The sequence below is a fragment of the Chrysochloris asiatica genome, unplaced genomic scaffold (genome assembly GCF_000296735.1).
Source record: "Chrysochloris asiatica unplaced genomic scaffold, ChrAsi1.0 scaffold00039, whole genome shotgun sequence".
NCBI lineage: Eukaryota > Metazoa > Chordata > Mammalia > Afrosoricida > Chrysochloridae > Chrysochloris > Chrysochloris asiatica.
In genome coordinates, this window is record NW_006408557.1 from 11,422,451 (window position 1) to 11,444,182 (window position 21,732).

The following is a 21,732-nucleotide window of genomic DNA, read 5'->3' on the forward strand; positions in this document are numbered from 1 at the left end:
GTTGGCAGTTCAAGCTCACCAGTTGCTCCTCAGAAATCCTTCACAGGATCGCTATGGGTCAGAAACGACTTGACGGCACTTAACAACAACAACCACCCAATGGCTCTATGGGAGAAAGACCTGGTAATGAGCTCCCATAAAGATGGTGGTGGTTGTATGCCACTGAGTCGGTTCAGACTCATAGCAACCCTGTACAGCGTTTCCAAGGCTGTAAATTCTTATGGTAGCAATAAACCTCATCTTTCTCTCATGAAGCAACTGGTAGATTCAAACCGCTGACCTTAAGGTTAGCAGCCCAGCTTATAATCCACTACGTTACCAGGGCTCTTTCCCATAAAGATAATGGGGTAAAAAGGAGAGAAATGAGGGAATTAAAAAAGATCCAGAAATGGACAATGGTGATATAACATGGGTAATATGAGAAGTTTTACTCTGTCATTGGGATTACTATCAAAACAGATTTGCTAGCACCTGGGACAATCCCAAATGGAAAGAAACAGCTGTAAACATCCATTAATGCACAAAGTATGAATCTAGGAAAAATGAAAGTTGTCAACAATGAAATGGAACACATAAAGATCAACATGCTAGGTTGAAATGGATTGTATTGGTCATTTTAAATTGGACAATCATATGTTAAACTATGCTAGGAATGAAAAAATGAAGAGTGGCATCCCAATCATCTGTGGGAAGAGATGATGAAGAAGCTCAATATCATCAGCCCAAACAATTGCTCAAATGCAAGTTCAGGCTGAAACTGAAGAAAATTAAAGCAAATCCATGACAGCCAAAATACAACTTTCAGCATGGTGTTTTTAAGTGCCATCAAATCAGTTCTGACTCAAAGCAACATTGTATAGGATTTCTGATGTGGGTTTGAACCACCAACCTTTCAACTAACAACCCAGAACTTACCTTACAGCACCACCAGGAATCCTACCTTCAGTAGTTTCCATCTGAATTGAGAGACCATTTCAAGAACAGATTTCGTATATTGGATATGAATGGCTGAAGACCAGAAGAGTTTTTGAATGATATGAAGAACATCATACAGGAAGAAAGCAAAAGGTCATTTAAAGACAGAAAAGAAAGAAAAGACCAAAATGGATATCAGAGGAGACTCTGAAAGTTGCTCTTGGATGTAGAGAACCTAAACAACTGAAATAAATAAGGAAGTAAAAGACTTCAAAGGGGAACTCAAGAAGACAATTCAAGTATTATAATGAAATGTGCAAAGACACGGAGTTTAGAAAACTGAAAGGGAAGAACATGCACAGCATTTCTCAAACTGACATAATTAACGGAAAAAAATTTAAGCCTCAACTTGTAATATTTAAATATTCTATGGGCAAAATATTGAATGATGCAGGAAGCATCAAAAGAAGATGAAAGGAAGGAGAGCTGAAGATGTGGGTGGGGAACATATAGGATTCAGATCTTGGCAGGAAGTGGGATAGGTTCTTGGCTGATGCAGTCATGAAGATAGGTACTAGTTTTGGCTTAGGAATTAGTTTTTCACTCACCTTTTAAAAAAGAACAATGTGGCCATTAGCTTTTGGTTCTGGCATGAGGCTGGTAATGGCCTACTTCAACTGTCAGCATGATTTCCAGGCTCTGTATCTTCTTCATGGAAAATATGTCAAAGAACGGTGACAGGCCTGAGAACATCTCAGTGGTGGGAAAAGAGAAATTATGTTTATGCCTCAGGAATATTGAAGGGCCCTGGAACAATGTTATCTATCAGTGATGCTTTATACTCCACACTGTTTATGTATTTGAAATAAAATCTGTTTCTTGTTTTGTGTTTTCTCTCTGAAAATTGCAAGGAGGTGGCTTTAAAGAAATAAATTAAACAAAATAGAAAATCTAGTTTAAAAAAAAAATAAAGAAGATGATGATGATGAAAGGAATACACAGGAGTCATTATACAAAAAAAAAATTGGTCAGTGTTCAACATTTTATATAATAAAGAACCGATGGTACTGAAGGAAGAAGTCCAAGCTTCACTGAAGGCATTGGCAAAAAACAAGGTTCCAGGAATTGATGGAATACAAATTGAAATGTTCCAACAAATAGATGCAGTGCTAGAGACATTCACCTGTCCATGCCAAGAAATTTGAAAGACAGCTACCTGGTCAGCTGATTGGAAGATATCCACATTTGTGTCCATTCCAAAGAAAGGTAACTCAACAGAATGTGAACATCATCAACAATATCATTAATATATACAAGAACAATTTTGCTGAAGTTAACTCAAAAATAGTTGCAGCATTACATTGACAGGAAGCAGTCTGAAATTCCAGCCAAATTTAGAAGAGGATGTGGAATGAGAACTATCACTGCTAACATCAAATGAATCTTGGCTAAAAGCAAAGAATACCAGAAAGATATTTATTGTACTTAATTGACTATGCGAAGGCATTCAACTCAACCCTGTGGATCATAACAAAGTATGAATAACACTGAGAAAAATGAATAATCCAGAACATTTAATTTTGCTCATGAGGAACCTGTACATAGACTTAAGAGGCAGTCATTCAAACCGAACAAAGAAATAGTGAATGATTTAAAATCAGAAAACATGTGTGCCAGGGTTGAATCTTTTCACTACTCTTTTTCAATCTGTATGGTGAGCACATAATCCAAGAAGATGGATTATACGAAGAAGAATGGGACATCAGTATTGGAAGATCATTAACAACCTGCAATATGTAGATAGCATAACCTTGCTTGCTAGAAGTGAAGATAACTTGATTACTTATTGACAAAGATGAAAGACGACAGCCTTCAGTATGGATTGCACCTCAATGTAAAGAAAGAAAAAAAACTTTACCACTGGTCCAATAAACAACATCATGATAACTGCAGAGAAGATTTAAGTTGTCAAAGACTTTATTTTGCTTGGATCCACATCAAAACTCATGGAAGCAGCAGTAAATAAATCAAATGACATTGCATTAAGCAAATCTGCTGTGAAAGATCTCTTGAAAGTATTAAAAGAGTATCACTTTGCGGACTAAGGTGCACCTGACACAAGACATGGGATTTTCAGTCACCTCAAATGCTTGTGAAAGTTGGACAAAAAATAAGGAAGACCATAGATGAATCAATGGATTTGAATTATGGTGTTGGAGGAGAATATTGGAAGTGCCCTAGACTGCCAAAAGTACAGCAGAATGCTCCTCTGAACCAAGGATGGCAAAACTTCGTCTTCACCAGTCCCTGGAGAAGGACATTATGCTTTGCAAAGTAGGGCATCAGTGAAAAGCAGGAAGATCTCCCCTCACCCCACAGCAAGATGGATTGAAACAGTGGCAGCAACAATGTGCTCAAACATAATAACAGTTGTGAGGCTGGCACAGGAATGGGCAATGTTTTGTTCAGTTGTGTATAGTGCCACTATGAATCAGAAGTGACTTGATGGCACCTAACAACAACAACAACAACAACAAGATATCCAAATGGGTCTGTTTTTAAGATAATTAATGCTTATTTAAAATTAATTACAAGATCATAGTATAGGTTTTACAAAGGAAGAGGTCAATGTTGGTTAACTGACTTAACTTTTCCCCAGAGAAAGGGAATAAGAAGGTTGGAAGTTACTGGAGATGGGAAAGAGAAGTTTTGAGAGAATTGTTGCTCTCATAAGGAAAAAGTGAATCGTTTTTACAGAGAAGACAAGGAGTGTGAGGAGGCCCCCTGCAATCATGGTAACACAGTAGACTGGTCTGACATGAACCTGAAACTCTAAAGGGCAAAAGACAAGCTAGCTGTTTTCATGCAGAAGGAAGCAGAGGTGGCTACACTGGAGAACTTCCCTCCAGAGTTTTTAATAACAAACGATACATGAGTGTTTCTCATGAATCATGCATGGAAGAAGGGCCGAATGAGATTATCCTAGTAGCTGCTCAGGTGTTTTCCCAGTAAAGCAAAAGAAACCACAGCTGAAAGAAGCTTCCATCAGGAGAACGGAGTCATAAGTGATCACCTGAAGAGAGGTGCTTTTATCAGCAGTTAGAGAAGCTAAAACATCAGATCTCTAGGAAAATTGTTCTTATTGTTAAGTGCTGTTGAGTCAGGTCCAACTCAGTGATCCTGTACAGGGCTTCCAAGGAGCAGTGGGTGGTTTTGAACAGCCAACCTTTCAGTTAGCAGTCTAGGGCTTATTCTACATTACCACACCAGACTCCATAGGGAAAACCCATAAACATTGCTTTTGCAAAAAAAGAGTCACTCTCATGGAAAAAAGAAAAAAGACAGGAAGCTCTTTGGTTGTCGAAGTGATTATATATTCCTGCGTGTTTTTGTGTACAACAACAACAAAAAGAGGGAATAGAGGCAAATACTATTAACTGATGGTACATGAAGGGGATTGTAATCATTTCAATAAAACAAAATATGATTGGTTGAGTGCAAAACCGATGTTCTCCCATGTAAACTATCACTTAATTCACAACAAAAGCTTTTAACAAAACAAAACAAAAAGGAGTCAACCTTAGACATCTGCCAACCCAGAAGGTGCCAGCTCTCCACATTATCCAATGATCCAGTAGCAACTCTCTTACTTGTTTTCCCCCTCCTCCCCAATTCAGCAAGTCCCACCTACTCCCAGGCAGCTAATTCTCCCAGGCTGGAAAAGGGAAAGAGCTGTTAGTTACTATGAATGATGAATAAAGTGTACACCAACTCTTCATTTATCAGCTATTACATAATCTAATACTTCACATTAACAATAGTAGAAAATCTTCTATGCAATGATATTGGTTATTAACGGCATACACCTGGCAGTAACTAATGCCATGGTATGAGGTAAGAGTAATGATTGATGTGATGGTTAAGGTTATGTGTCAACTTGTCTGGGATATGATTTTCATAGGTTTAGCAGTTATGTAATGATGAAATTTGTCAGATTTGTAATAGTACAGTCATTCTCCATTTTGTGATCTGATGTGGTTATCTTCCATATTTGAATAATGCTTATTTTCACATGATAATGTGGTCTTTGGAATCTAACCATGTTGCTAAGGGAGGAATGGGTATAGATTCATATCCTGGGCTAGACACATCAATTATTTACTGGAGAACATTTTGTCTTATAAAAGTGTACAGAAAATGCATGAGGTTTACCCTAATTTTTATCGATGGACAAGAAAAAAATGAACTAAAAAAATTTTTTTTTTGTGAGGACAGTGGGCATAAATGTAGTTTGGGATTGCATCCTATAAAGCACACTTATTCACTGTGTTGGAGTCCTCATGTGGCACTGCAGGTTAATGCGCTGGACTACAACGTCCCTTTGAAGTACCAGGTCAGAGGTTCAAGCCACTCCTCAGAAACTCTATACAGGGTCACTATGGGGTGGAATCAACTCGATGACACTTAACAACAACAACAACAACATTCACTGTGTTGGTTATAGAGGTATGAAAATAACAACTACCTCATGAAGTTGTTGTGATGATTAAGTTAGCTAATGCATGTAGACACGTTGAATAGTGTCTGGAAAAAATAAACTACGAGTAATAGATTCTCACATTAATTAGTGGCTTAATTATGTCTGAAAGTTTTTAGTTTCATGGAATTTTAATTTTTTTACTGTGGCAAAATATATATAACATAAAGTGTACCATGTCAAGCATTCTAAATGTACAATTCAGTGGCATTAATTACATTCACTAAGGAGATCTGGAAGGAGCTCTGGTAGCGTAGTCATTATGAATCGGCCTGGGAACCACAAGGTCAGCAGTTCGAAACTACTAGCTGTTTGGTGGGAGAAACATGAGGCTTTCTGCTCCCATAAAGGTTTACAGCCTCGGAAACCCTGTACAAGGTCTCTATGAGTCGGAACCAACTCCATGGCACATAACCACCACCATCAAGGAGCTCTGGTAATGTAGTGGTTACAAGTCTGGCTGAAAACCTTAAGGTGAGCAGTTTGGAACTACCAACTGTTCCAAGGGAGAAAGAAGACACTTTCTGCTTCTGAAAAGATTTACAGCCTTGGAAACCCTATTCAGGGTCACTATGAGTCGGAACCAATTCCACAAACACTACCACTGCTACTACCAATGACATTCACTATGTTGTGTAATTATCACCGTTATTAATTCCTGAAAGTTTTACATCACCCTAAAAAGAAGCTTAGTACTTCTTTGGCAATTACTCCCATTACCTCTTTCTCTCACTAATAAACCCTTTTCTCTATGTATTGCCTAATTTAGATATTTCATATAAATAGGACCATAAAATATTGATTCTTTTTTTGTCTGACATGCAGTCACTCAGCATATTGTTTGCAAGGTTCATCCATGTCATTGCATGTATCAGAATTCAATTTACCTTCATGGCTGAATAATATTCCATTGTATGAACATACCACATTTTTGTTTATGTAGTCATCTGTTAATGGGCACTTGAATTGTTTCCATCATTTGGCTATTGTGAACAATGCTGCAATGAACTGTAGTGTATCTGCTTTCAACTCTCTTGTTTATATATCTAGAAATGGAATTTCTGAGTTTTAAGGTAATTTTATGTTTACTTTTTGAGGAACCACTGGAATATTTTCCATAGTGGCCACACAATTTTATATTCCTACCAGCAATTTCTTTATATTCTTGCCAACACTTGCTAGTTTCCATTTTTCTAATAAAAGACATCCTAGTGAATGTGAAGCAAGTAAAATTTTGCTAAAGACAATATAAAAAAGACTGCAACCATACATTGACAGAGAACTTCCAGAGGTTCAAGCCAGATTCAGAAGAGGACATGGAATGAGGAATATCATTGCTAATGTCAGATGGATCTTAGCTAAAAGCAGAGAATACCAGAAACATGTTTACCTGTGCTTTATTGATTTTGCAAAGGTTTTCAATTGTGTTGATCATTACAAGCTATGGACAACATTGTGTAAAAATGAGTATTCTGGACCATTTAATTGTGCTCATGAGAAACCTGTACATAGACCAAGAGGCAGTTGTTAGAACAGAACAAGGGAACACCAAATGGTTTAAAATTACGAAAGGTGTGCAACAGGGTTATAGTCTTTCACCATATTTATTCAGTGATATGCTGAGCAAATAATCTGAGAAACTGGATTATATGATGAAAAAGGGAGAAAAATCAGGATCGGAGGAAGACTCATTAACAACCTGCAATATGCAGATGATATAGCCTTGCTTGCTGAATGTGAAGAGGACTTAAAATACTTACTGATGAAGATCAAAGACCACAGTCTTTGGTATGGGTTGCATCTCAGTGTAAAGAAAACAAAATTCCTCACCACTGGACCTATAAACAACATCCAGATAAATGGAGAAAGACTTCATTTTGCTTATATCAACCATCAACACTCATGGAAACAGCAATCAAGAAATCAAACAACATATTACATTAGGTAAACCTACTGCACAAGAACTCTTTAAAGTGTTGAAGAGCAAAGATGTCAGTTTGAGGACTAATGTGCGCCTGATCCAAGCCATGATATTTTCAATAACCTCATATAAATGTGAAAGTTGGACAGTGAATAAGGAAGACCAAAGAAGAATTGATGCATTTGACGTGTGGTATTGGAGGAGAATATTGAAAATATCATGGACTGCCAAAAGAATAAACCAATCTGTGTTGGAAGAAGTACAGCCAGAGTGCTCCTTGGAAGCCAGGATGGTCAGACTTTGTCTCTCATACTTCGGACATACTGTCAGGAGGGATCAGTCTCTGGAGATGGATATCATGTTTGGTAAAGCGGAGGTTAGGAGGAGAAGAGGAAATCCCCCTCCCCCTCAACAAGATGGATTGGCATAGTAGTTTCAGCAATGGGTTCAGATGTAGCAATGATTATGAGGTTGGCACGGGACCAGGTGGTGTTTCGTTCTGTTATGCATAGGGTCACTAGGAGTCAGTAACAACTCGATGGCACCTAATAACAATAAGTGGATATGAGGTGGTATCTGATTTCTGTAATGATTTTAAACGATATGAGGTGGTATATCATTTTTCTGATGACTTTAAACGTTGAACATCTTTTCACATATCTATTGGCCATTTGTATATTTTCTTTAGAGAAATGCCTATATAAAGTCTTTGCCCATTTTTTAATTTGGATTAATTTGTCTCTTTGTTATCATTTGAAAATTTTAAGTTTGTATAAAACTGTAAGTAGATGTATAGATGGAGTCCTGCCATGGAGTTGTGGGTTAATGTTCAGAATTTCAAAGTTGGTTTGAACTGCAAGGAGTTTACTGGAGTTATAATTTCAACAGCTGCTCCTGAAAACCCTACACAGTGTTGCTATGGGTCAGAACCAACTCAATGACACTTAACAATAACAGCAACAACAATATGTATAGATACAGTCCTTGTGTAGCACTGGACTGCTGACCACAAGATCAGTGGTTCAAAACCACCAGCTGTTCCTCAGAAACCCTATACAGGGTCGCTATGTGTTGGAACAGACTAGAGAGAGGCCTGCCTGCAGGCACATCTGAAAAGAGGCTGCCCTATTTGAAAATCTATATCCTAAGTCATTTCTGATCCTGAGTAACATGTTACTTCCCTGATAAATTCCATTAACTGTGAGTTCAGCCTATAAGCTCTATGTGGCCATTGCAATGGATTATCAAATCCAGCAGAGATGTAGAGAGTGCCATGGAGGTATGGCTGAAGTCAGAATTGGTAAAAATAGAGGAGTTATAGCTGACCTTTGCCCTATAGGAATCAACCTTGAGTTGTTGATTCTGATTTTTCTTCCCCCTTGTGAAGCTGCATGCATATAAATGTATTTTTAAATAAAATTAGAATGTAGGTTTGTCCTATTTTTATCAGTTAATAATAATGTACTATTCTCCAGAGCATATGTATCAATCTTCAGGATAGATCATATACTAGTCAAAAATAAGTATTAGTACATTTAAAAAGATTAAAATTGTACAAAAATGTCTGATCACAAAGAAGTTACAACAGAAATCAATAGAAAGAAAACTTGAAATTAAGTAAATATATAGAAACTAAACAACATATTACAAAATGACAAACAGATCAATGAAGAAATGCAGGAAAATTAGAAAATTTAGAGATGAATCAAAATTCAAGCACAAATTCCGGAAGTTATAGCATCTATTGAAGACAATTCCTAGGTTGCCAGTTCAAATCTACCAGTAACTCCTTAGAAACCCTATACAGGGTCACTATGAGTCAGAATTGACTCAACAGCACTTAACAGCAGCAGCAACAGCAACATTTAAAAAAGAATAAACATCTTAAATCAAGATACACACTTCACATCATATACAAAATTTAACTCAAAATAGATGAATGACCTAAATATAAAAACTAAAATCATAAAACTCTTGGAAGAAAAATTAGAAATAAAACTTTAAGACCTTTTTGTGTGTGTGTGACAATAGATTCTTAAATATGACACCAAAACAGGAGCAAAAAAAAATTGAACTTCATTGAAGCTAAAATATTTTTTTCATCAAAGGACTTTATAAAGAAAGTGAAGAAACAGCTTGCAGAATGAGATAAGATATGTGGGAACCATATACCTAGTAAGAGTGTTGGTATTGTTGTTAAGTGCCATTGAGTTGGTTGCAACTCATAGCGACCCTGTTTTAAGGTTTCTGAGGAACACCTGGTGGATTTGACCCACCGACCTTTTGGTTCGAACCAACCTTGCAGTCCAGCACATTATCCTGGAGCGCCACACCAGGACTCCAAAAAATATAAAAGAAAATATAAAGCATAAAAGAGTAATACCCAGAAAATATAAAGAACTCATAAACTCAGCAGCAAAAAGGCAAACAAAATCTAAATTGGGCAAAGGATTTGATAACTATTTCTCCAAAGAAGTTATATGAATAGCTAATGAAAGAAAAAACTCAAGCCAGTTTCTATGGAATTGATTCCAATGCATGAGAGCTTAATGTGTTTCAGAGTAGATCTGCAGTCCATAGAGTTTTCAAGGCTGTGAACTTTTGGTAGCAGATCACCAGACCTTTCTTTTGCATTGATTCTGGGTGGGTTTAAACCATCAACCTAAGTATGTAACTGTTTGTACCATCTAGGGACTCCAAATGGCTAATAAACAAATGAAAAGGATGTTCAACATCATTAGGGAAATGCAGATCAACCCACAATGAGGAATTATGTATGTGTATGATGTGTTTTATCATACTTATCACTAAGATGGGTATGATAAAAGAAGGAATGAGTTAAAATAAGTGTTGACAAGGAAGTGGAGAATTTGGAACTCTCATTCACTGCTGATGAAGATGTAAAATAGTGTAGCCACTGTGGAAAGTATCCTCCAAAAAAAGTTTGTAGGATAAGCACAAGGTCAACGGTTCAAATGCATCAGCAACTGCATGGGAGAAAGATAAGGCTTTCTGTTCCTGTAAATATTTGAAATTTCAGAAACCCTTTACAGGCTTACTATGAGTCAGAACTGACTCGGCACCTACCAACAAAAAATGGATACATACCCAAAAGACTTAAAAACAAGGACTCAAAGAATTATTTGTTCACCAATACCCATTGCAATGTATTCCTAAAAACCAAAGGTGGAAACAACCTAATGTCAATCAGAGAAACAATAAACAAAATGTATTATTTCCACACAACGGAATATTATTTACTGTAAAGAGAAATAAAATTATTATATAGGTTACAACATAGATGAACCTTGAAAACATTATGCTAAGTGAAATAGGCCAGACATGAAAGGCCAAATATCATATGATCCCACTTATATGACCTATTTGATATAGACAAAAGCATAAAAACAAAAGCTTATTATCGGTTTCCAGGAACCAGTGGGGTTAATGGAGAACTTGCTTTTCTTTAAAAAAGTAAAAATACAGCCTATTTTGTCTTATAATTTGTCTCTTATTTGTCTTTTTAATTTTTTTTTTTAATGTCTTATTGTGAGTTAAGGAGCTCTGGTAGCATAGTGGTTATGAATCGGGCTGCAAACCTCAAGGTCAGCAGTTCGAAACTACCAGCTGCTCCGCTGAAGAAAGATGAAGCGTTCTGCTCCCGTTAAGATTTACAGCTTCGGAAACCCTGTACAAGGTCACTATGAGTCAGAACTGACTCCACGGCACATAACAACAACATTGTGAGTTATGTGCTAGTTTACATAGGAGAACATTAGCTTTACATTCATCCTATTGTATATCATTTCATTGCCATGGCTACAATCCCCTCCATGCATCATCAACCAACCAAAGGGTATACCCTGCAAGCCTTCCCCCTGGTTGTCAGCACACAGTCCCTCTCCCTCTCTGGGTCTAGAGTCCCAAGCCGATCCATCACTCCATATCACCGTCTCTGCCTCCATCTCTGGCATCACTGCTTCTCTGGGTAGGATCTCACACTCCGCTCTTCTCCATTGATAGTCCCAGGGACATCCGCTCCTGGACTGCAAAGTCAATCACTCCCCTCCTTTGCTGCAAAATGTCTACCTTTACATTTCCAACCTTCACAGTCAGTTCTGATAGCAATTATTCACTATTGTGCCACATGAGTGCCATCTCATCTCCGTTCATCATTCCTGCCCAGACAGATTGGATACTATTCAGTCTAGATTCTACCTTCCTCTGCACCCTCTGGATCTAGGCTCACTTTTTTTTTCTTTTCTTTTTCTTTTTTTTAATTTAAGGTTTTTATTGTGGATTGAGTGAAAGTTTACAGGGCACATCATCAGTTTCACATTCAACAATTCATATAACTTGTTTCATTACATTGATTATAATCCCCTCCATATACCATCAGTTAAAAGTATTTCTCTTTATCCACTTTAGCTTTTTTTTTTTAAAAACAAACAAAAAAACCCACCCAGGCATATATAATAAATTACATCTCCAAAGGGCACATTCTGCAAGTCTGCTCCTGGCCACCAGTTCTTAGTCCTTCTCTTAGTTGATGAATCTAGAGTCCTCCATGCCCCCATCTCTACCTCCATCTCTGGTGCTGCTGCTTCTCTGGATAAGGTCCCACATTCTATTTGTCTTTGTAGCCCCCCCCCTCCCCGTCTACCCTGTCTACCCTGTGTATCGAGGGGGTGGGAATGATCCTTGCTGTAAAGATTTTTTCCCTCTTTTGAGCTACTGCATCCATAGGTGTAGGTCAAATTCATCAAATTGTATCATCTCATTGTCTTTTACGTTATAAAAATCCCTGCAAATATACTTAAAACAAAACAAAATCATACAGTAGCTTTACAAGAACTAATTTGGAGACATGTTAAAAAAAAAGCTAGCAAAGGAAAATAGCAAAAATCACAGCAGAAAAAATAATTAGGCAGAAATTTAAAATATTCAATTAGTAAATACAAATTTTGGGATTTGGAGGAAAATAACAAAATTAACAAATCACTACCAAAATGTAGTCCACGAATAAAGGGAAAAAGTTCAAATATACAAAATAAGAAATGCCACATTAGGAAATAACCATAGAAAAAGAAGGTCTTTTTTAAATCCCAAGGACTACTTTCTAGACTTGAATGCTATATTGAAAGAAGCGCTGATGGTACTGGGGTGGGTTAGGTGTTGGGTTGGGAACTGAAAGGTTATTGATTCAATCCATCAGCCCTTCTACGGAAGAAAGATGCGCCTGATTGCTCCAGTAAAGATTTACTATTTCAGAAACTCTGTATAGGGTCACTATGAGCCATAATCGAATCAATGGCAGTAGGTTTTATGCAATAGTGAAAACCTATATGAAGTTGATGGAGTCTTGGTGTGGCACTGTGAGCTAATGTGGTAGACTGCAAAGTTGGTTTGAACCACAAGGTCGCCAGTTGCAGAGACCCTGTGTAAGCTATCTGAGACTGCAAATCTTTACAGGAGCAGAACGTCTTATCTTTCACCTGTGGAGGGGCTGGTAGGTTTGAACTGCTGACCTTGTGGTTAGCAGTCTAGTGCTTATCCCACAATGCCATCAGGGATCCTTGAACAACCTATCATCAAGTCAATACCAACTCATGGCAACCCTATATGAACATGAGTAGAACTGTGCTCCTTTAGGATTTCCAGTAGCTGATTTTTCAGGAGTAGATCATTAGGTCAAGGGGCATATGGGTGGACTTAAACCTTTGGGATCAACTAAGATTACATCTTAGATAATACCTCTATTGGCAAAGAGTTCAGGTTTAAATAATGCTCCGCTTCTTAAAATAAATAAAATGCACAGATGTTAAATGAGATTCAAAATTTTAATCACTTTCATTCTGTGATGAACCAAAGTAGAGGGGGAGTTGGGCTTCTGGTGAGTGGGAAAGGAAAGGACAAAACAGGCTGACACAGAACAAAGGAGGCTCCTGAACTATTCCTTCTGCCCCATGTCCCTGTTGTCCTTCCTGGTTTTAGAAAGTAGAGCCACTTACATTCCCAATGTACAGCTAAACAGGCAGAGTTGTGGTAGGCAGGGTTAGCCCAAAGAAATGCACTTGGAGCCTCCAGATCAAATTCAATGTCTTGTTCTGTCTAGCCCATAGAGAAGTCTTAGTTATTGAGGGCTACTAAAATAAACATGGAGCCCTGGTGGGGCATTATGGGTTAATGCACTGGGCAGCAAAGTCGGTTTGAACCAAAAAGTTGGTGGTTCAAGCTCACCAACTGCTCCTCAGAAACCCTATACAGGGTTGCTGTGGGTTGGAACTGACTCAACGGCACTTAACAACAAATGTAACAAACATGCTACGAGGGGTGGCTTTAAGAAACAGTAGTTTATTTTCTCACAATTTCGTAGGCCAAAAGTCTGAATTCAGGGTACTGGCACTATGGGAAGGCTTTCTCTTGCCATAGACTCTGTTGACTCTGGATGGAGGACATTGTCTCTTAAGCTTTATGGGTTCTTGGCATCTATTTTATTCCATCTGTCCTCTGCTTTCTTATTTGTTTAATCTTTGCAATCTCAGAAAAGATAGACTCCAAACACACCTCACCTCATGGATTTGTTAACATAACAAAGACAACCCATTCCCAAAGGGGCTTATAACCACAAGTATAAAACCAAACCATGGAGTCAATCTCTACTCATAGTGACACTATTGTAGAGTTGAATGGTACCATAGGGTTTTTGAAGCTGTAACCATTTACAAAAGCAGACAGCTCTTTTTCCTAAAGAGCAGCTGGTGGATTCTAACCATCAACCTTTTGGTTAGTAGACCAATGCTTAACCCACTCAACCACCAGAGCTCCTTTCTGTAAAGATTACAGTTTTGTTTATCCACTGTTTAAACAAAAAAAGAGTCAGGCTGTCATGGTTTCACAATGGTTTCTACCACACGTTGAAGGACCAGATTTTTTCAGTGCTCCTCAAACATTTCCAAAGCACTTAACTCTTTTTATAAAGAAAAAGAAAAAAGAAAAGCAAAACACACACACAACAACAACAACATATGTCTAAGCCTAGATGCAAGAAGTAGTAATAAACTTTTCAGGTAGCCATGTTTTAGAATATATGACCCTAAAACCCCATCTTGGCTATAACAAATGACACCTAATCCAAGGACAGACTATTACAAGCTGAAATAAAAAGTGATGAACTGGCCAATCATATTCCCTCTCTTGAAAATCTGAACTACAAAAATGGAAAGAATTACCATAGAATAGTGGGAGCAGAAAAATTATGGCATTGAAAGAGATTATAATATGCCATTATATTGAAGTTATGAAAGAACAGCAACTATGAGTAGGCAGAAAATAATGATGTTGAGAAAAATATAGAGAATAAGGAAGCAGAATCCACCAACAAAAGAAAACAGAAGAGAGATAGAGAATCAGGAAACCTAAGAAAAATCAAGAATTCCCTAAAGCTTTAAATATCATTCCAAGCTCTACTTTATAATACATTTCAATAAATCTTGTTTCTAATTCATCCGAGTGAGCTTTCTGCTCCTTATAACCAAAAAACCTTGCTAAAACAAAAATTAATACCAGTATTGGGGGCTGCAGGAACCTAGACACTAGAAGAAATATGAGCTGTTTGGAATAGATAATCAAGGCAATGAGAAAGCTAAAGTTCCATTTAAAGCAACAATGACATTTTACATTAAGTACTGCTTTAAATTCTTATGACTCAAACCCATTGTCAATGGGCAAGTCAAACCCTGAGTCATAGGAGTGCTGTAAGTCAGAACAGAACTGCTGCTTATGGCTTCCCCATATTTACAGAAGCAGATTGTTGCATCTTTCTCCCATGGAGCAGCTGGTGGGTTCTAACAACCAACCTTTTAATTAACTGCAGAGGACTAATCACTTCTTCTGGATAGTCACATAGCAGTTTATACAGGACTAAGGTATCAGATGGGTGCTCAAATAGCAGTGCACAATTTCTGATGACTGAAGAGTGAGTTCTGTAATTGGATTGTGCAGCTGGAAACAGACCTTTGGAAAAACTGTATGACCCTCTGAAGAATATCTTTCCTACTTAGAGTTGGTACAGTGAATTCACTCAAAAGCAAAAGTCTAAAAAAAAAAAAAGATCATATGCATTGCTGAATTATAGCATGGACCAAATTCCCAATATTCATATTTACTATGACCCAGGTAAAATACCTGATAAATAAAAACAGTTTGTCAACTAATATAGGGATATCTGGAAGAGACCTAAAGATCTGGAGATCCACCTACATCCAATACTTTTCCTGAACACTTTCAACTTTATCTTCCCTCAGCCCCATTATACAAACCACTCTCCATTAAGAGTTTGTAGTGGACGATATTGATACTTCTTCCAAGTGCCTTCGGATCAGTTTTTCCTATTTTTGTGACTCCCTGGCTTTGAGATGCTTTTCCTTATAACAACTTGAACCTAAGTCTCTTTCTCAAGAGAACTGCTCTTGGTATCTAGGAGAGTGCCTAGAAATTTACCCTTTGAATGATTTTGCCTGAGCAGTACTTTGGTTCAGATTTCTTCCCATTCCTGTCTGCTTTCTTTCTTACCTTATTTGTTTCCCCAGGAATACTTCCTTAATAAATCTCCTGTATACAAATTATATTTGTCTTATCGTGAACCAGTCCTAACACACATACAAGCACACACACACACACACACACACACACACACACTCATAAAATGGGTACTGAAGCAAATAGACTGGTCAATAGGTGTTAAATAATGGGAAATTCCTGTATTATATAGCTCTCTCATATACTTATCAGTTATTACAAGTATCTCTGGTGGCCTTGGGTGCAGAATGGGAAGTAGAGAACTTGACAAACCAGTATCACTGATTTGGCCTTGGATGAAGAGTGCAGCCTCAGAGCTGACTTTGTTCTTGACAGACTTCACTTTCAGAAGTATAAGCGTATCTAGAAAAAGCAGTCTTCCATCACTCCCTTCTATTTTAGTTTTCATGTAAGGAAATAAAGGAACCTAATTAAAATCCTTGCACCTACACAAATGATGAATTAGAAGGGGGTTCAATGCCACATCTTGTTCATAGTAATGTCTTCCATTAATATTTCTTGAAATCACTGCTGTTTTTCTTTTGCTATAACATTACATAATTGCATGAGAAGATTAGGACGAGCAGGCAAGACTCTGAGGGACTTCAGGGTTTCCTTTTTGTAGGAGTATAAGATGGGGGAACACTTGGAATAAAAAAGAATTCTCATGGTTCTACAAAATTTTAAGAAAGAAAAGGAAAAACAAATGGATGGGAGAATTTTTGTATATACTGAAATTGTTCAATATATTTTAATAGATTAAAAATGCATTTTAGAGAATGCTCTTAATTGTCCTTGGCAAACAAGACCATTGTTTATAATATCAGAAAATCACTCAAAATTATCTTCACACAAATTTGGGTGATGACCTTATCTAAGAATCTCTAATGTTTGGTTCTTTTAGAACAATAACGAATATGTAAACCTTCTGTGTTAAGGAGAACACCAGCACAAAGAATCATGAGACTATCAATTCTTTAAACAAAATTTGGATTGGACTTTATTCTTGTGATTAAGCTGAGTGTGAATAGGCTTAAGCTAGCAAGTTCTATTGGAACAATCTTCTTAGTGAAATTGCTTTTCAGATTCAAGGGGTGAGACACCCCACATCACAACATGATTTTCCCCAACACCTTATCTTTTTATTATCAACAATAAACATGCGTCAAAAACCTGTTATGCGTGTCTCACTGAATTGCCTACTGGACATGGTTTTAATGTCTGTTAAGGAGGATTTTACCTGTAAGTGGTTTTCAAGGCTATTGAAAGAAAGACAGTTTGATTTCATAGGAGGTGCAGAGAGAGGACAAAGAGACTCAGATGGAGCAATAATCAGTGATCTCCTTGACAGTGGGCACAGAGTTCTGCTCAGAAGGGGCTTCTCTTCTCAAGCAGCCACAGGCACCAACCCACAGTCTGCTTTCATGCCTATGGCCCTGAGAAAAATAGTTAGCCCTCTTTTAGGAAATTCAAGAGAACCTGTGACCAATAAATTCACACAAGTGAAGTTCACATATGGATGTGTACACACATATGCACACACACTTAAATGCACACACACACACACATCTTTTGGCGAGGGACTTGTCCTGACTTTTCAATGAATTACTTTTGTTCTGATGGTCACCAACTTCTCTAAGGACTCAGATCTTGACCACAAATCTTTTCCTCTTCATCATTATAACATAAGTTTCATTTATTTCTTTTGGAAATAGGCCCTTGTTTTACCTTTGGAAAATGAGTAGCCTTGTAGCTACAATGTCTATAAGAGGCTGTGCATGCAGGAATTCAGGATATGAAGCTGCTGTATTTGAGCCTGGCTGACATAGCTTACCAGCTGATACCTGCTACATTGGTTAAATTACTTACCCTCTCTGAACTTTACTTTTACAAAATGAGGATAATAACAGCACTTGCCTCCTGGTGAGGGTTAAGTGACTGAATCCATGTACCCGGCACCAAGTAATTGATTTGTACCTGTTGTAATTGTCACCACTCACTATCACATGGAGTCATGATAGGGATGTCATTCAACATATACTGACCATTCCAAGGGGTGGGCATATGACCCACACTAGATGAATCAGGTTGCTTCTCCTGGGAAATTTTAAACCTTTTTTAAAATTTTAATTGTAGCAAAAGTACATAAAACATGTGCTAGCTCAACAATTTCTATATGTACAATTCAGCAACATTGATTATATTCTTCAGTTGTGTATCCATCCTCATTATCCTTTTTCAAATCATCCCACTATCATGAACATAAACTCAATGACTCTTGTGAAGTTAAGGTTTTCTGTCAATTTGACTGGACCAGAATTCTCAGTGGTTTGACAGTTGAAATGTGAAAATCCCTGTGGTACTCTAACAAAGGAAATGTTAGCTCTATGATGATTGGCTATAAACAGCCAATCAATTGAAAGAATATTTCTTTGGGGGTGTGGCCTGCTCCCCAAATAATGGATATTCAGCAAAAACATGCTATCTCTTTTCCTCTGGGGGACTGGGACTCTGCATTATGAGCCAGTTCCTTGATATAAACTTATCTTTATATCAAGGAAATGTATTGTTGTTAGATGCATCAAGTCAGTACCAACTCACAATGACCCTATATACATCTGAACTAAACACTGCCAGGTCCTAGGTCAACCCGGCAATCATTTCAATGCTTGAGACTACAGCTGCTGTCACTGTGCCAATACATTTCATTGGAGGTCTACCTCTTTGTTTCGGACCCTCCACTTTACCTAACATGATATCCAGCTCCTGGGACTGGTCCCTCCTGATAATATGTCTGAAGTGTGAGAGACTAAGTCTGGCTATCCTGGCATTCTGGTTGTACTTCTTCCAACACAGATTTGTTTCTTCTTTTGGCAGTCCATGGCACTTTCAATATTCTCTTCTAACACCATAACTCAAATACATCAATTCTTCAATGTTCTTCCTTATTCACTGTCTAGCTTTCACACGCATATGAGATTATTGAAAATACCATGGTTTGGGTAAGGTGCATCTTAGTCCTCAAACTGACATCTTTGCTCTTCAACACTTTAAAGAGGTGTTGTGTGGCAGATATGCCTAATGCAATATGTCATTTGATTTCTTGACTCCTACTTTCATTAGTGTTGATGATATAAGCAAAATGCAGTCTTTGACAATTTTAATCTCTTCTCCATTTATATGGAAGTTAGTTATTGGTAGCCCAGTGATGAAGATTTTTGTTTTCTTTACATTGAGGTGCAACCTATACTGAAGGCTGTGGTCTCTAATATTCATCAGTAAGTATTTTAAGTTCTCTTCATTTTCAGCAAGCAAGGCCGTATCATATGAATATTGCAGGTTGTTAATGAGTCTTCCTTCAAACCTGATTCTACATTCTTCTTCATATAATTCAGCTTCTTGGATTATTTGCTCAGCATACAGCTTGAATAAGTATGGTTAGAAGAATACAACCCTGGTGCACATTTTTCCTAATTTTAAACCATTCAGAGTTTCCTTGTTCTGTTCAAATAACTACAGCATAACTAAGTGTTTGGTAATACTCATTCTCCACAATGTTGTCCATAGCTTGTCATAACCCTCACAATTGAAAACATTTGTGTAGTCAATAAAGCACAGGTAAACATCTTTCTGGTATTTTCTGCTTCCAGCTCTTTTCCATCTGACATCAATAATGATGACCCTTGTTTCACGTTCTCATCTGAATCCAGCTTGAACTCAGGCAGTTGTCTGCCAATGCATAGTTACAGCCATTTTTGAATTAACTTTAGCAAAATTTTACTTGCAAGAGATACTAATGATGTTGTCCAATGATTTCCTCATTCTGTTGTGTCACCTCTCTTTGGAATGGGTACAAATATGGATCTTTTCCAATCAGTTGGCCAAGTAGCTGTCTTCCAAATTTCTTGGCATAGATGAGTGAGTGCCGCCAGTGTTTCATCAGTTTGTTGAAAGATTTCAATTTGTATTCCATCTAGTCCTGGTTCCTTGTCTTTGCCAATGCCTTCAGTCTTAGATGAAATACTGAGCCCCATCAGGAACCTTCAGAGACAGGATATTTGCATTTAAAAGGACATGCAGACCAAACCAGAACTGCTGGGAAAATAGTATATTCATGATTTAAAGAAAGACCAGCAGAAACCAGGAGAATGTTTGACTTTTGTGGTTTCAAGCAAGCTGTGTGCCTTGGTGTCATCAAGGCCACAAAAGTCTGTGTCCATTAGAGAAAACCCCTTTCTAGGTTTGAAAGTTAAGGGGAGCCAAGGAGCAGTCTAGTATGCTACATGGTGACCATCTGGGTCTACCCATTGAGTTTAAGTGGGGAAATGCAGCATGGAAAGATGAGCTGAGTTTGGACATGTTCTATTGGCAACCATTGACCTGGAGGTGAGTGAGAGAAGAGAAAGGGCTGGTTGGTCTAAAGTTTAGGAAGTTGTGTGAACACCTGTGCCTGTGGGCACTGACCTAGCTAGCCATTTGGGGCTAGGGTTGAGAGTGAAGGGGCCAGCTGGTCTGAAGTGCAAGGAGGTATGTGTGAACTCTCAAACTTTCAGCTGGTACCCATTTGTCCTAGCTTTGATGGCTAGGACTGAGTTGACCATAACACAACTAGATGAAGATAAAGATATTTGAAACTATGAGTAAGTGTAAGCTTCTATAATTTGACAGATGGACTTTTGATTATGGATGTAGTTGCTCAAAGTTCCAACTGGAACAGAAGATCCTTTAGATCAAGCAACATGCTTGTCTCCTCAGTGTTCTGGGTTGATGTCATTTTTGTTTTGAAATACCATTGAGTTGGTTTCGACTAATAGCAACCCTGTATATAGGGTTTCCAAGAAGCAGGTGGTGGGTTTGAACTACCGACCTTGTGTTTCAAACTGACCTGTGGGCCTGTAGTTTCAAGCTGACTTATCCTACAGTGCCACACAGGCAATTTAGACATTGGCCATCAAAAATGGGGGCTATAATGGCATGGTGTGGTGCTGTCGGTTAATGCACTGGACTGCAAGGTAAGCTCACCAGCTGCTCCTTGGAAACCCTATATAGGGTTGCTATGGGTTGTAACTGATTCAATGGCACTTAACAATAGCAGAATGGCATGATGTGGCTGACATACAAGCTTCATAGGTGTGCTTAATCTCAGAATGAGGCAGATAAGGAGAAATCACCACTGAATAATTTTTCTTTTTTCTAAATGAATCTGGTGAAAAGGGATGGGGGATGATGCTGATAGGATTTTATGATTTAATTGTGAGTAATTGTTAGCAGGATTAATTGTGATTTCAAAACTGTAAACTCAAGGCTGGGAATTGGTTAGTTTTGTTATCTAGTTAAGTTTAAAAGGAGCCATCTTATGAGATCCTTACTTAGAAAAGTGGTCACAACAGAGATGGTGCCAGAGACAGTGGCATGAAAAGACAGAGCAGCTGCAGGCTCTAGGCCCATGGACTGAGTTAGAATGTGTGCCTGCAGGCAAGAAGCTGGCTTGCAGAGTGTGCCCTTTGGACATTTAAGTGAATATATATTTGTTTTGTTTTATTTTGTATGTGTGCATCAAATATTGTTCATTTGTGAAATATAAGATTTAAATGGGGTCAGTGAATTTTGGGTTGTATGCATTTCAGTTATATAATGTTAGGTGCAAGTATGACTTTACAATTTTCTTTATTTCAAGATTATGCATATAGTTTATAGGTGCCAAATTGACAAAGGGTGGACTGTGAAACTAAAGTTTTATGTCAGCTTGACTGAGCTAAGAATCCCAGTGGTTTGGATG

The 21,732-nt window shown here is 37.8% G+C and overlaps 1 pseudogene; it reads left to right on the forward strand.

Moving 5' to 3' along the window:
* The first annotated feature begins 388 nt into the window (after positions 1-388).
* Positions 389-1,653, forward strand: LOC102839301 (annotated as a pseudogene).
* Positions 1,654-21,732: the final 20,079 nt, after the last annotated feature.